Source organism: Hippopotamus amphibius, chromosome 4 (genome assembly GCF_030028045.1).
Source record: "Hippopotamus amphibius kiboko isolate mHipAmp2 chromosome 4, mHipAmp2.hap2, whole genome shotgun sequence".
NCBI classification, from domain to species: domain Eukaryota; kingdom Metazoa; phylum Chordata; class Mammalia; order Artiodactyla; family Hippopotamidae; genus Hippopotamus; species Hippopotamus amphibius.
In genome coordinates this window covers 136297422-136307326 of record NC_080189.1, presented here as the reverse complement: position 1 = coordinate 136307326, position 9905 = coordinate 136297422, and positions in this window count along the sequence as shown.

Sequence of the window (9905 nt, the reverse complement as noted above, 5' to 3'; positions counted from 1 at the left end):
AGGCCTCATTCCACATTGTTTTATTGTTTTGGGACGTCTCCTGCTTCTACTGCATGGTTTTGTTGCCAAGCAAACCTGCATTCTTGAGTGAAAGGTCTACAGGGTCTCCCATACTTTTCTCTCTATTTAGGATTACCTAATGGGATTAACTATTTAATCACCTACTTTGTGTGAGAGAGAACAGATGTCTGATGATTAATTTGCAAAGAATGGAGTAAAGTTTGCGGATCTGACCAAAGGCTCGCACCAGAAAGTAAGGGCAAAAGTTCGCACCAAAAGTAACAGAACACAGGGAGGCGTGGTAACAGTCACCTCCTCCTGGAGGAAGTCTAAGACCGCCAATCAAATAATAACAAAGTACATATTGTAACCTCATTGGTAGGCGACATTCAGGAAAGCATGTGAACCCTGTAGTACTCAGCCAAAGAGAAACCAGGGGAGGGATTTGCGAACTAGGGGATAAAATGCTTGCTGTAATCCTCTGGTGTGTGCCTGTCCATCTGCCAGACACCAGCTCTTGCAAGACCGTTATTAAAGTCTCGCTTTGCTGTACTCTGGGCTTCCATGTCCTTTCTTTGGTAATCGGACAAGTGGATTTATTTCTCTCATTTGTCCCTTTACTCTGTCCCTATCAGCCTGGACAGTGGGAGATGAGGAAGCTGAACAGAGCAGTCCTAATGGCTCAGTTGCCACAGGTTACCAGCTTCATCTTCTGTTAGAGTCATACCTGGGAAGAACATTTCTGACAATTATTCTGTAATGGTAGTAGAAATGTTTCTGAACAATTCTTTTCTAGCTTGGAGTCCTCTTATTAGCACCTCTAAAATGAAGATTTGAATTGGTATGAAGGACGGCTCTTGCTCTGAAGCGATCACCTTCTCTACCAGAAAGAGCTCCATCCTCATTGCTGAATCATGAAATGAGTGGAGGATGGTGGAATGTGGTTTATTAAGTATTGTTTGAGATAGGCAGCACTGTTTAGGTCTGCAAAATGGTGACACTTTACAAAATGAAACATATCTTTTAGTGGATTATGGGGAAGAATGTCTAGTGGCAGTGTTTTCTAGGCTTTTCTGGGCAGAACACAAGCTTTGCATTGATATTACAGGTGCATAATTTATGTGCCTAAATATATAATCATAGGGGTCAATTTGGAAAGGAATTTTCCTGATCATTATGAGTTCACAGGCTGGGGAAGGGATACATTAAGATTAAGGAATGTTAATATGTACGCGGGCATCAACAAAGTTGAAACCAAGGCTAACCAGACTGACTTGCCTTACCACCAAAGCAGAGTTTCTCAACAATGGTGCTACCCACATTCTGAGCAGGATAACTCTTTGCTGTGGACACTGCCCTGTGCTCTGTAGGGTGTTTATTGGTATCCCTGGCCTCTACTCACTAGATGCCAGTAGCACCTCGCCCACTGTAACAACCAAAAATGCCTCCAGACACTGCCAAAGTCCACTGGGGAGCAAAACCAATCCTGGTTGAAAATCACTGTACTAAAACCATTCATTTAATTTACTGCATGAAAATACTGTTTCCACTTCTGGAAATTTTCTCGTATAAAGTAATATGCTTTTCAAATAATCAACAAGTTTTAATTCTCACTAATTTTACCAACGATTTTTTTATGGCTTTACAAGTTACAAAATACTTTTATATACAATATTATGGAAGTGAAAGAAGGAAAGGAGGCAATATTTATTGAGTATTTACTACATGGCATTTGCTAATGGACTTGCCGCAAATACATTCTTCTGTTTAGATCTCGCATAATTTCTACCGGAGAGTTATTTTCCCCCATTTATAGATGAGGAAACATGCTTACAGATGTTAAGTATCTTTCCCAAGAAATCTAGCTTACCATCTTGACTTCAAGTTTTACTGCCCTTTGTCCCACATAACAGCTGCCAGTGAGACACTGATCTTTTATACTTGAAGATGAAAATAGCACTTATATCTATGTGTCAGAATTAGCTATCTCCTTAGGGGCCCAGGTCGTTTTTTACGGGGGTGTCACACTTTTCCATTTTACGGTTTAAGAGTCTGGCCCCAAATCACCAAGTTGCAGGCATGTAGCATCATTAAAAGAAAATTCAATTCAGTGTTCTGCAGCAGGCCAGTTAAAATAACCAAATCAACCGACACTCTCTCTGGGTCAGTAAGTTACGTTACCCTTCCACCTGGCTGGTTTGAAATATTAGAGGGCAGGTGTAGCTAGGGTAGCAGATGTTGGTGGGAGTTTGCAACAATGCAGGGGGTTTTCATTGCAGCCTCATGAACAATTGGAAATTAAATATTAGCTACCTCTTTTCTTAAAAGTCCTTTGGCCACTGCATCTCAGAATTCATCCCATTCTTTCTGGTCATCTTTTCCCCAGGCTTCAGTCTGTCATCACACAGGTTAAACAGTCCTGTCCCTCAGGTATCCCCTCTTATTCCCTGATGCTCTAGGTCTCTTCACCTTTGGCTTTCCCCTAAATTAGGTTCCCTTCATTTACAGAGCCATTAGCTTTCCACTCCATCCTCAGGTTGGGGTCCACCCACCTCTGCGTATTCAAAGATGCATCTATCACTTTGCCAAATGAAAATCCATCTCCTCCCCCCAAAAAATAAAATAAAATAATAAAATAAAATAAAATAAAATTTAGAAAAAGAAAATCCATCTCCTCAGGAGCTCACCCCTAAGCAGATCTGAAGAACTGGCAGACCTCACAGTTTCTGTCTTTCCTATATCCCCATCCCACCCCCATTTTCCTCCTCTCAAGCTCTGGAATGGAAGAGTTCAACAGAGACATTTGTTTTCCCATTGATAAGAACTGTCTAGCCACCCCCATACACATCATGAAAGGAAGCAGTGGTTAGTCGGTTTTTTCATTTTTTTAAGTACTTTGTATTGAAATATAAAACACATACTGAAAAAAGTGCACAATTTGTACATGTGCATCTCTATTAATTTTTATAAGCTGAACACATCTGTGTAACCAACATCCAGAACAAAGAACATCACAAGCTTTCCAGAAACCGCTTTGATCCCTCTACCAATTAGGGCAATGTTTTCTAATGACAGGGCTTGTTTATGCCCGCATATGCACTCTAACCAAGAGCACGGCAGTGAGTAACTTGGTTTCATTCCTGTGTTGCGTCCGATCAGAAGTTCACCATAGGAAGCAGCATTGTTCACATTACTTGTACACAAGTCAGTGAACACGTAGTGACTGTGTTAATATTGTGGCTTAGGGGTTCAAGAGGAGAGAGAGACCTCCCAGGTCCTCTTCCTGGGATTTCCAAGAGCCTGTCAGTCTTCCCTAGGTGGGGTTCCCTCCTAGTCACCCAGGAACTCCCAGATTTCTTTGTGTTCCATGGGTATTATCTATTCTGATAACTAATTCCAGCTCTCCCAGCAGAGCTCACATTAAGTCTGTGTGAAACTATTGCTCCCAGAATGACCAGCACCATCACTTTACACTATCTCAACTCACATGAGACCCTGAACACGTAGAATTCTCTTCCCGAGTGGATCTCATCCCTGGCAGCACATGAGAATTACCTGAAGAATTACAACCCTCCCCCAACCACCAAAACAAACAAAAAAATCATGCCCACCCTAACCGGATGACACCAGAATCTCTTGAGGGGTAGGGTACAGCATCGATAGTTTAAAAGTTCCAGGTGTTTCTAGAGGGTTGAAAAGCATTGCAACTTCTCAACCTCTCCTCGGAGCTCCCTTCCATTTCTGTTTTAGGCATCTTAGAAACTCCAATAATGTTTTGAAGGTGACCAAAGACATAGCCCACAACTGATTCCCTCACCACCTTTCAAACATAGGGCAGGGCATTTTTTTTTTAAGCAAGCATTTAATACTTAAGTTGTCAGAAATTAGCAAAACACCACCATTATCTTCCAATTTCCTTCCACTGAGCCCTGGGCAGGGGAGTGATGGAAGTCCGCTCACTAGGATGCACTGCCTGGGGACGCCAAGCTTCCCCCAGCACTAAATTACGCTTCTATCTGGTCCCTTTCAGCTCACGACTAAGGTCTGCCTAAACCGAGCCATGTAAACAAGTAGCTCTCTTTTGTCTCTGAGGGCAATTTTACTGTCAACAGTGATCAGTCACTCACCAGCTTCATTCGATAGCTTGTGAGCAGCCCTGGTGAGGTAAGGGGGAGACTGGGTCTGCTCAAGGCGGCTGGCAGGGAAGGGAGCATCCCAGAAGTTCAGCTCAGAAAGATTCCAGACAGAGGTGTGGGTGCTGACAAGGCCATGGAGGACTTTTCTTACAGAAAAAAATCAGCACATGTTTCATTTCATGTCTTCATATGCCCACTGTCTCTGGAATGTTTCTCTGCTATAGGAAGTGTTGGGTCCAGAAGATGCCCTTGGAACTGCATCCTGCCTCCACCATCTGAATGATGCAGTAATTGAAGGATGGGCAGTGATGAGAAAGCTTCCCAGAGGTGACATGTCACCTGGCCTGGGGCTCATACACGGGTATGGAATTAGCCCCAAATATCTCTGACCCCTATTATAACCTTTCTTCACAAGTTTCAGAGAAAGTAATTGGAAATCCCACCTTTTCTTTCTGTCCTCTTCTCCACATGCTGCTTCTGTTTTCCCCCTCATTTCAGTTGCTCTTCATGTACCTTTTAACTTAATATTCTCCTGTGTCAAAGGCTAGGAGAATGGATGTCACACTGAGTGATCTGTTCATCAGACTTTTTTTTTTTTTTTTTCTTTTTTTTTTTTTCATCAGACTTTTAAGAGATGTCTTTGCTGGAAGTAGAAGTATACCCCCTGATAAATTTACCTTTAAGCCCCAGCTTTGCAACTGGGCCCAAGGCAAACAGTTCTCCAGTCATCCTTCCATAGTAAAACCCCTAGGGAATCACCAACATTGGTGGCAGTCCTGGCTGATGGAACTTGCTGAAATAATAATAATATCATTATTGACAATCTGCTATTCAACAGACACTGTATATTCATCATATTATATAACATAATCAACCCTTAAAGGTAGGCATAAATCATCTCATTTGACAAATGAAGAAATCAATGCTCAAAAACTTGAATGGCTTGCCTCTGACCACACAGACAGTAAGTGCCTGAGTGAAGCTTTCAAACTGGGTCTGTCTGATTAGACCCTTCTGCCTTTCATAAACCATGGTGACCTTCCATGTCTCCTCCTCTGAGGCAAAGCTGCTAAGCCTTCTCAGGTGTCTGGTGCTCCTAGGCCAAGCCTGGGTCCTCAGAATCTCCCCCAGTTAAAACCCAGGTCAAGCCTTTCTCCTTCAGGCTTTCACATGAAGAGGGTTGCCTACTGCTCTCCACCCAAGATCTGTCTTCTTTTAGGAGGTAGCTAACCAAAGCAGCAACAGTTCTACGCTCCACGCAAAATGCAGTGAGTTCGTCTCTGGTTCTTCCTGGCTAATACCTTTACTTTATGAGAACCTTCCAAAAAGCAATGCCTTAACTAAGACTGCTGCAGATGGTTAGGATTTTAGGCACTAGACTCTTAGGTTGACAAGTGAGGGAAACTCAAACTCAACGTAATTTGAGGGAAAAGAAGATATGCTAGCAAAATACCAGAAACAGCAGAGAGAGAATAATGAATGGATAGCTTTATGGAATTTAGAATACAGCACTTTAAGTGGGCTACAGCTACATCTCACAACACAGTTAAACCTCCAAAACATAACATTGAATGAGAATGTCAAGTTGAAGAAGTATCTGTATAATTTGATAAAATTATGAAGTTAAAAAAATGTAAAAAATTTAGGAATAGACAGATACATAGTAAAAATATGTCATGTATGGGCCTGATATACACTGAATTTATGACATTAATTGTCTCTGGGCTGAGAGGAGGGGTCAGGGAGGCACACAGAACATCTCAAGTCTGTCTTTAATGTTAGTGCTTTATTTTAAAAACATATCAAGTGTGAATGCTTAATAGATTTGATAAAACTGGGTGTCCTCATATTATTTGCTACTCTGATCTATATGTTTAAAATATCTCACAGTTTTCTTTAAAAGGGGAAACTACTGGCTTATGTAACAGAAAGATCTATGGCTAATGGGTTCCATCAGGTTGATCAGGAGATCTGACTTTACATCTTGGCTCTACTTTCTTCCTCTGGGTTCCTGGTTCTATTTTTATTCAGGTTCCTTATCCACGATAGCTACAGGGCTCCCAGTAGCTCCACCCCCCGGTTCCTAGCCTCTCAGCAGCTCTTGTAAAATGCAACTCTCTCTTCTGACAATTTCATTAAGAGCCTAGAATTTCATCCCATTGAATCACGTGCCCATCCATGAATTAAATTACTTTGACTAGGAGAGTGTGCTGAGCAGGTAGGCCTTGGCTGTGTGCCTTGTCCTAGAATTGGTGATATGGAGATCAACTTTTCCCAAATGACATTAAGGGAGGCATTTCCCGGGGAAGTTAGGTGAGTGCTGACAAGAAGAAGAAGTAGTTTGGGGGTAAGAAGAAATGGCAGATATCTACCACAATAAGCCCTTCCACAAAGGATTGCCTGGATGTGTACTCAATCTATGATTATCTTAGAACAAGGCTGTTGTGCTCTTTCATCTCTAAGTGAAAGTGACTTATAGGAAAATATAAATCAGGCTCACTTGGGAATATATTTATATATGCAAACTCATAAATGGAATGCCAGAAAATATCACTGAACATATATAAAGGAATAATTTACCAAAATCAATCAAGATTTATCTCAGCATACAATAATATAACAAAATCCATTTTTAATACATCTTTATTGGAGTATAACTGCTTTACAATGTTGTGTTAATTTCTGCTGTACAACAAAGTGAATCAGCTATATGTACACATATATCTCCATATCCCCTCCCTCTTGAGCTTCCCTCCCACCATCGCCATCCCACCCCTCTAGGTTGTCACAAAGCACCAAGCTGATCTCCCTGTGCTCTGTAGCAGCTTCCCACTAGCTATCTATTTTACATTTGGTAGTATATATATGTCAATGCTACTTTTTCACTTCATCCCAGTCTCCCCTTCCCCCACTGTGTCCCCAAGTCTGTTCTCTATGTCTGCGACTTTATTCCTGCCCTGCCACTGAGTTCATCAGTACCATTTTTCTAGATTCCATATATATGTGTTAGCATACGGTATTTGTTTTCCTCTTTCTGATTTACTTCACTCTGTCCATTATTATATTACATTAATAAGTTATAAGGAATAACAAACAATAGGTGAAATTCTACAGATAGTTCCATTAAAATTAGAAACTAGAAAAAAGTGACGCATTGTTATCATTATTATGTAATGTTTTTTTCTGAAATGCTAGTCAGTGCATTAAGGCACAAAGTAGATATAAAAATTATCATAAATAGAAGGTGGGAGAATTTATGTAGCAATAAAAGACCAAAACTAACAAAAATGGACAGATTCAGTCCAGTTTATCAACAAGGAGAACCTGATCTAAAGGACAAGCACACAAGCTCGCTTTGGAATGAGGACAGTGGGAGTACAGATACAGAGCCAGATTGTTCTCAGAATTATCTCAGAACTAGAGAAAAAGAAGGACAAACCTCAGCCCCCAGGAAATAGCGCTGGCAGAGACGAAGTGGGAAGCAGGTTCCAGCCAGCTGGCTAGACACCCAGAAGACACTGACATCCTAGCACCGAGAGCGGGGAAGACCTGCGCCCTCAGGAGCTCCAGGTGGAAGAGAGTCAGGTGGGGCCCAGACTTGCCACATTCTGTGCTTGTCATTGCCTCGTGGTACACTGGAACTATGGACATACTTAACATAGGCACACTTAGGGGAGAGCAAAGGGTGAGAGGTTTTGATGTGGTCCTGGGCTGCCAATTCCTAAATGGACACTCCTTTGACAATATAACTGGGTTGAGAAGTTCTATTCTCATGGGACAAGTCCTGACAATGTCCTCCCTGTATATCAAGGATGTGAATTGCAGGTAGGAAGTGATACTGTGTGGGTTGTAACAACACAAGTCTCTCTTCCCAGTCATAAAGCCCTGTCCTGTGGGTCTTGAGGCAGCACTGTTTGTGTCAAGCAACAAAGCCTATTCTGGCTACTCTAGCTCTTAACCCTGACCTCTCTTATCCTAGGGCTGAAATCCCACCTAAGGGGCCGAAAGAGCAGACCAGCTACCTCCTCCAGAGATTTTCCCTCTCACCCATCTCTCCCAAGGTCCCGTGGCCTTATCAAAACAACTAAACAGGGGAACAACCCCTCCTTGGCTGCAAACCAAAGTTCTTGTGCATATTAGTGGAGGCAGGAGATATCTGGAAGGTGGGGTGTTGTTTTGGAACCTCTGCTTAGCCAAGGCCAGATGGAGCTTAGGGGGAGGGGAGAAGACGAATGCTATAGGACTCTTCTCATCAGTAGCACCTGAACTGTAGCCACAAAGGCCTCTTACACTTGGACATAAGCAGCCCTATACAAGCCATGAGTCACAGTGCTCCTGTTGGTACCTGTTCAGAGCATGTGAATTCTGCCATGTCAGTACCCGTTCTGACAGTAGCTATGAGTTCTGCAAGCAGCATTTCTAGTCTTCTCTTCACTGACGTTGAGAGGAACAGTAAAAAAGATGCAGAAAAGTCAATGGTCCAAATTTGATCTTTTTTCTCCCTTGCTGCCCTGTCTCTTTCTGGAGCTGCTTCTGTGGGCATGTTGCAGACAACACAGACTGCCATCAGACCTCCAAGTCATTTCTTAATTTCAATCCCTTCCTCCATACTGGGCTTGCTCATAGGTCATCCCAAACATAGGTCTTAAAAAATTCCCTTAGATGTACCTTTATGAGCTGATCATATCTTTTGAATATGGCAGAAAGAAGTAATACTAGAAGATGGGTCCATGAGGAAAACGACAGTAAGGTATATCTGAAGCCTGAGAAAGAATGACTTTTTTTCCAAGGATTTAAAGATAATAGGGCATGTGAGAAACAGAGCACCCAGGACAGATTGTTTGTTAGGAATGTCATCTTCCGAATTCTTCTGTTTTGGTGTCTTGTTATCTGGCCTGAATTTCAGAACCATAGCTCTAAAAGAGTTCTGAAAAATTTTGCCTCCAAGGTGTACCTTCATATAAAATTCAACATGGCTGAAATGTAACTCATTTTTCTCACCATTTCTGTCATAAGTTTGCCTTCTTATTGGTGGCACTGAGACTTGAAATAGAAGTTCTTGATATATTTCTCACCCTTTTCTTCTCATCCTTCACTGGGCATGGGGCAATTATTCCTTGCGTCTTTTGTATACATCCCTCCACTTCCAGTCCCCACGCCCCATCACCACCACATTCAGGTCTTCCCCTAACTTCCTATGAGGTCTCCATGCTGTGGACTAAAAACAAAGCACACAACCTAAAAGCTGAGAGTTGTACTTTATTTGGTGGACTTACTGAGAACTTAAGCTGGGGTTAGCTCTGAGGGACTGCTTCAAAGACTAAGCAAAGAGCCAAGATATACATGAATTTTTGCATAAGAAACAAAAAACAGGTAGTCAAACATCAAAAGATTACTGCTAATTAAAGAAACAGACATCTTAATTTAATGAATTTAGCATTTTTTTCTATGGATGGGAAGATGTAAGAGTCTGGGCTTATTGAAATCATTCCTTTGATATGCACCTTAACTATCAAGTGCCCGTACCCAGTTCTTTCCCATCCTGAGTCCCCTCAGGGTGCACCTCTGGGGGCGGCTGTAGTAGCTGGTGGCTTGGTGGTGGCAACATCCTTTGTTTACTGATAATGGCAGGCAACACTCTCTGTCCACAATGCCTTTACTACTGCCTGTTCCCTAATTCTTCTTCTACATAGCCAGATTTATCCATCTAAAAGGTTATATTTTACATGCAAATCCTGATGCCTTTGTTTATGCTAGATTTATTCTGCC